Source organism: Sinocyclocheilus anshuiensis, unplaced genomic scaffold, assembly GCF_001515605.1.
Source record: "Sinocyclocheilus anshuiensis isolate Anshui unplaced genomic scaffold, SAMN03320099.WGS_v1.1 scaffold200, whole genome shotgun sequence".
Taxonomy (NCBI): Eukaryota; Metazoa; Chordata; class Actinopteri; order Cypriniformes; family Cyprinidae; genus Sinocyclocheilus; species Sinocyclocheilus anshuiensis.
Genome location: NW_015558595.1, coordinates 516095 through 522567, shown reverse-complemented (window position 1 = coordinate 522567; position 6473 = coordinate 516095). Strand labels below are relative to the sequence as shown.

General features: G+C 39.3%; 1 protein-coding gene and 1 long non-coding RNA gene across 2 annotated transcripts in view; both read left to right on the top strand.

Moving 5' to 3' along the window:
• The window catches only part of lhfpl3 (LHFPL tetraspan subfamily member 3), a 38012-nt gene that overhangs the window by 24624 nt on the left and 6915 nt on the right, over positions 1-6473 (top strand). The gene's annotated exons all lie outside the window — the stretch shown is intronic.
• Positions 1-6473, top strand: part of LOC107680024 (uncharacterized) — an 18656-nt gene that overhangs the window by 10367 nt on the left and 1816 nt on the right. The gene's annotated exons all lie outside the window — the stretch shown is intronic.

Below are 6473 nucleotides of genomic sequence, written 5' to 3'. Positions count from 1 at the left end.
GCTGGCCTGGTTTGCCCAGGAGGGAGGAGTTCAGGAGCGCTGCAGTCAATAACACACCCATCACTTATCAAACACCTCACAAGACTGACAATCCAGAGAGCGTCTCCATGACAACACAACTCACTCCACAGAACTTGCACACATTCAGATCCAACTCTCAGTTGCGGCGTGAATAATAACTCAGCTGCATGTCTTAGACTTTCCTTAGAGCCCTTTTATTTTTATTCAGTCTTAATTCAGAGGCTACATTGCAACACATAGTCTTGTTTCTATTCATCTTTTTGAAAGGGTTTATTGAACCATTATCATTTTTTTTACCATTGCAATTAATATGAAGCTAAAATCTCAAATAGCCACCTGCTTTTTATGTGACTTTGGATGTGTTTAGAGTATTAATGTTAAGATATTTTACACAAAATAAACATGCAAAAGGTCACTTTTTTGCAGTGTGTAGGCCAGTATAAACCAGTTTTAACCATATAATTTGTTTACAGTATTATGTCTATTTATGTTTATTATCTAGACCCAAAACTCTTAACAAAACCTAGATTTGAAATAATCCACAGTGGGAGCCGCTGTGTGAGGTCTGTTATATGTAACATATGCCACTGTCAGAGCAGAGAGGCACATTCAGGATTTAATTCACACAGTCACAGACAGATGTTTGTCTGAAACAGGCTGAACCCAAATTTGTCTTGTGTCAGTTACGCATGAAAGCACAGCTTGCGTCTGCACAGATGCATTCATGATTAGGTGAATGAAAAGGGTAATAGACATAAAAAGAGTGGCAAAGACATTATGACCAACAAACATATAGTTAGACGGACGGACGGACGGACGGACGGACGGACAGATAGATTTCTTTTAAAGTTCTTTTACTACCGAATATGGTGTCTGTGTTCATTTAAGGGTGTTTTCACAACTGGTTCTATTGCTTATACTTAATCAAAGTTCGATTGCTCCTCCTTCCCCACTTGATTGTGTTAACACTTTTTTGATTCCAAACAGTGGTATGATTATTTTATCATAATTCATAACGGCAGCTGTTTAGCCTTGTTGCCATATAATGACGATGCAGGAGAAGGTGGCAAAATGCATAGCGTTGCTCACCTCATTTTTATACTTTGGTTTTGTTTCCAAAGTGTGAACACACAACTGCACTTGCGTCTAAAGCCATATTCAGACAGGATTCATTTTACAGGGAAAGGTGGGGAAAAGTCCCTTTCAAGGAAAGTCTTTTCACTCGGCAGCCATATTTGCAACACCTCCGAGTAGCTTATCCAAGACCAAGTCCTATCTAAATGAATGGGGGACTCCTGAAATCTCAAAAACTGCCCTATGAACTCACAAATAAATTCAAATCAGCAACAAAATCTGAAATTAAGTGCCCCATGAATGTTGTTTATTATTCTCAAATAGCATTAAAAAAGCTTATTTTTCAGGCTAGACCAGCCAATGCGCATGCACAGTCATAACACGCTTAAGACTGCGCATGCGCATTGGCTGGTCTAAGCCTCAGGTTTCTATGGAAACCGGAGCTTCTAAGGGCTGCTGCAGTGATGCAATGACTTTACCAATCAGCGATTGGCTCTTTCATTTAGAAGGCGGGACTATTCCGCCATATTGCGCGTTGCAGTTTCTCCCATTCATAAGTTATAGGAGTTAACCGTCTTTGTATTTCTATAGTATTTGGGTGGGGTAAAGTAATTATTAGCAGAGCTACTCAGTGATTTTAGTCCCGTCCAAATGTGCCATCTCAGTAATCATTACGGACAATGTCAGTAAAGATTATGGCGACTTTTACCTTCTGTAAAAAGGTCTCTTACCTCAGGTTACACTAATCCCGTGCAAATAGACCAGCTGTAAATGTACATAAATATTCTGTCATTTCCTGGCACGAAACTTCTGTTAGCTTTAGGTAAGTGCCTATTACTAACACAATCCAATCAGAATTTAATTAATAAATTGTTTGACTGGACCCAACTGATATTATAAGCAACATATTATAAACATATTATAAGCCACGCAGTACGCACAGGAAGCTATGTGGCACGCACATGATGACAGGGAGGTGACGGCGGTGTAAATCGAGTTACCCCTCCCACTTCTGGTAGTTTTACTGAGATTTCATATCCCATGCGAATTGGCCATTATTACAGACATCCTGTGGTAAAATTACATTACTTCTTCTACCTTTGTAAAACTAATCCCATCCGAATAGGGCTTAATATGCTGCAAATGTACAGCAAATGTTTTCCAATAGAGATTCGCTACAATTTGGTTCATATCAGCAGTGAACTGTACTAGAGTTTACATGAACCGTACCCCAGATCACCTTTCTAAAGCAGACTTGGGTATGGTTTGCAAGTGCGCAACCAAGTTCAGAAAACAGCTTTCATATCATCCAAACAAACCGAACTCTGATGTCAGACGAACCCAGGTGCGCACCAAAAGTGCAAGTGTGAAAGCACCCTAATCGTGTGTGTTTAGCTCTGTTCAAAAACCTGGTGAGTTACCTTATCTTCCTACCTAAAATGTAACCTCATAATTGACTGATTTGAAATGTTTGCAGAAACTCACAATTATTTGTTTGATGCTAACATGTTGCTAAGCTAACAATGCTCTAAAAAAATGTGATTTTGCCCTATTGTTTGACCAAAACTAAGTATCTCGGAACTCAACAAAATGTTTCTGTCTACTTTTTGGAATAGTCTTTTGAGTCAGGAGTGCTGCTAAAGTGTCTTAAAATGTTGTCTAGGTAGGCAGCTCACTAGGTTTTGTAGAAGAGTGTCTACTGCAGAAGCAGGGAATTTCATATTACCATGGATGCAATGAGGTGATTTTCTCTCTCTCTTATTCTCTTTTCTTCTATTCTTTCCCACCATTCATCCCTCTCTGGAAGGAAAAACAACAAGCTGCCATTCTCAGGATGAAACACAAAGCCTGAGGCGTTACTCTATTCCTGCCTTGACAATACATTAAGCAGCAAACAACTGCAGCTTAGCGAGAAAGAGGCAAGGAGAGACAAGAAGTCTTTTAACCTTGCATTATCTTCTCTCTCGATCCATCTTGTCTCATTCCCTTATCGTCCTTGGTGCTTCTTTCTTCTCCTTCCATTGGCTGGGATGTAAAGACATTTTAACAAATGCCAAGTCAAGCGATGTCAGGGGAAGATGAGCGTGAAGAAGCATCTTTTTTCATCCTTCACTGCTGCTAACCTGCATACAAAAGTGAAAAGTTGGGTACTTAAAGGGATAGTTTACCCAAAAATGACTATTCTGTCATCATATACACACCCTCATATCATTCCAGACAGCTGGATTTTCTTCTATGCAATTACAGTGTTCAAGCTTCTTTTCCATACATTAAAAGTGGATAGATACTGAGGCTATCAAGTTCCAAATTTAAAAGCGCAAAAATGGCAAAAACGACAGCCGGGAAATTTTTAGCAAATAATGACTTAAAGGGGTCATATGATGCGATTTCAAGTTTTTCTTTCTCTTTGGAGTGTTACAAGCTGATTGTGCATAGATAAGATCCCTGAAGTTGCAAAGACTAAAGTCTCAAAACCAAAGAGATATACTTTATCAAAGTTAAGACTCTGCCACGCCCCCCTAAAACGGCTCGTTCTAACACGCCCCCACATATCTACCTCACTATGTGGAAATATTTGCATAATGCTGCCCAAATGTGCACGCAAAGAAAGAAGGCGTGGTTTCAGTAACCGCAGTTAGTGTTGAAGCAGCCATGTCAGGGAGACGCTGTGTGTTTCTAGGCGAAAGCAAAAGCACTTTATTTGGCCTTCCGAAAGTAGATGCATTTAGGAATCTTTAAGATTACTTACAACAGAACAGCAATGCATTTTATGGACGACCGTTTCGTAAACCTAGGAGAGGAGGTAATTCTGACTTTGCTATGACAATCTGGCGCTTCTGAATCAGCTACTGTTTTGTTATTAGTTTAAGTATTTGCTATTGACTGTTCAAATGCGGAGTTTTGCGCATCGTGTGTGTGTGTGCGTGTGTGTGCGTGTGTGCACGCTGTTACACCAAATACACAAAATAATGATCTTTAAAAAAGCATCATATGACCCCTTTAAATTAAGGTCTGTTTCAAATAAATATTAAGGTATGATTTCCGATGGCTGGAATATAGCATATGAGTCATATAGACTACTTTGATGGTATGATTAGGTGAGTAAATGATGACAAAATGTAAATTCTTAGGTGAACACAAGTTCAGAACAACTTTTGAAAGGGACTGCTCCAGTAGTCAGGTAGCAGCCTGTATATTTTAGCTTCCTGTGTTCTGGACAGATCTTAATCCATTGCAAGGGGCATCATCAATAAATCTTTGGCTGAGATTACAGGATAGCATGAAAAATAGATATGCAGAGAAGAAGAAAGACTAAGGGGAAGAGAAGGGTGTCACAAATGTGTCTTTCCTAACGGAAACACTCTCTCACACGCAGAATTCTCATCTTTAACTGTGTTTATTTATAGCCTCTATCTACAAACACATCTCAGATGTGACACTCACAGCATCTGCATTCAGAGCACTCTCACTGACCCAGATGCAGCATGAGTGCTTGCTGCCAGCAAAATCAAAGCCCTCACAATGCAGCCGCAGTCTGATCTATTAGAAAAGAGCTAGCGATACTACAGAACCACGAGGTTGCCTTTCCATAATCTATTCTGCGGCATCTATTACATAAAAATAAGACAAAATGGGATGAAAAAGACAACTTGTCTTTTGCAAAATGGTTGAGATAAGGACAGCTCATTATCAGAGCTCAGCTGTGTGTGTCTCTTCGATAACATTGAAAGGTTTAGCTGAAGAGCTCCTTTACATTAGTATGTGTGTGTGGTGAAGTGCTGCAGGCTCTGGAGAGGATGTGAAGAAAGAAAATGCTGATGTTTTCTATTATTTATAAGCATTTCCCACATAATGTGTGTGTAGCCATGAATCTGGTCAGTTTTAACGCAATACAGTCCCATAGTGGCATGACAGGTGTATGCAATTTCTGCACTATCACCAAACAGTTTTGCTAAAACAACGGTTTCTAAAATCTTCCTCCATCTGTCATTGGTCAAAAAACTGGGGGCCCACCCCAAACTCACACAACTAGTTGAGCTATAAGTTGACATCTCGAAAGGCATGAAAATAAACCTTTTGTCGGTCATTCGGTTTCTAATTCTTGTAGCTTTGCCAGTGTAATCCCACCCACACTGAAGTTTCATTGGTCCTCTTTGGGTTGTTCAGCATTTTCACTTTCAGCATTTGTCTATACAAATTACTTGTCACTGAAAACTTGTCATGTCGTGCCTGGATAGGACATGGTGCACCACCATAAGAACTTAGACAACACATGCAACTTAGATAACTGCAGGAAGGCTGGTTGCACGAGTGATAGATTCAGTTGCACTGTCACAAACAACCCCAAGAAAGAAACCTATGAACTCTCTAGAGTGACTGCAGTGCGAATAAGCTGTGGATGCAGGGATGAGGGTGATTGGCTCTCAGCTTTAATGTGATTACTATTAGACTGCTGATGGCTATTAGTATAATGATGATGATTGTCTTTTGAAGTTTTGCTTATTAGATACACGAACCAAGAGATTAAAGCGAGAGATAGAAGGACAGAGATATAGGACACAGGAAAAGGCTCCTAGTGACTGTTTTTAGTGGCTATTTTATGACACAGCAAACTGTGTGACAAAGACAAGTAGATGTGTTAATCATGCCCGATTCATTTGGCAGTATCCGTATGTGGGCTATTTGATCTCTTATGATATAGTTTTACTTCCTACTCGCACCAGTTTAAGTTTCTTTTTTCCTGTTGTAACTCCTTTTCTTTATGACTGTGCTAAATCTCTCCTCCTTGGTTCATCCAACCACTTATGCTGCCTTCAAGTCCTGCTGGGAAGTTCCTACTTATGGGTTCGGATGTCGTAATTTCGACATGATGTGCATTTAATTGATTTTGGTCGGAATAAACAGGTGGGCAATTTAATATTTTTTCTCTTTTTTACTTTCTTGCTATGGCTTGACACTTCATGTCACTAAAGTAAAAAAAAAAAAAAGAGAGAAGATGAGCAAAATATTTAAATTAGATGTGTAACTGATGCTTTGTGTATAATTGCTTTGTGCTTTTATAATTTTTTTATTTTCTCACTGCCGCAGAAAATGGGAATAGTCGTTTGGCCTAGATAGTCTATTGCTTCATAAACAAGTTAAATGAATCAAACTTTTTGCTTTTCATCAACTCTATATGTTTATAAATTCCATACATTCATTTTTCAGAACGATTGTCCTATGTAGGGTTGCAGAAATGCTGGATTCTATTCCATGTTTGAGATTGGATGCTTTCGATAGTCCAGGGGTGTCCAAATCTGCTCCTGGTGGGCCAAATTCCAGCAGAATTGAACTTAGCCTTAAAGGGGTCATATGATGCGATTTAAATTTTTCCTTTC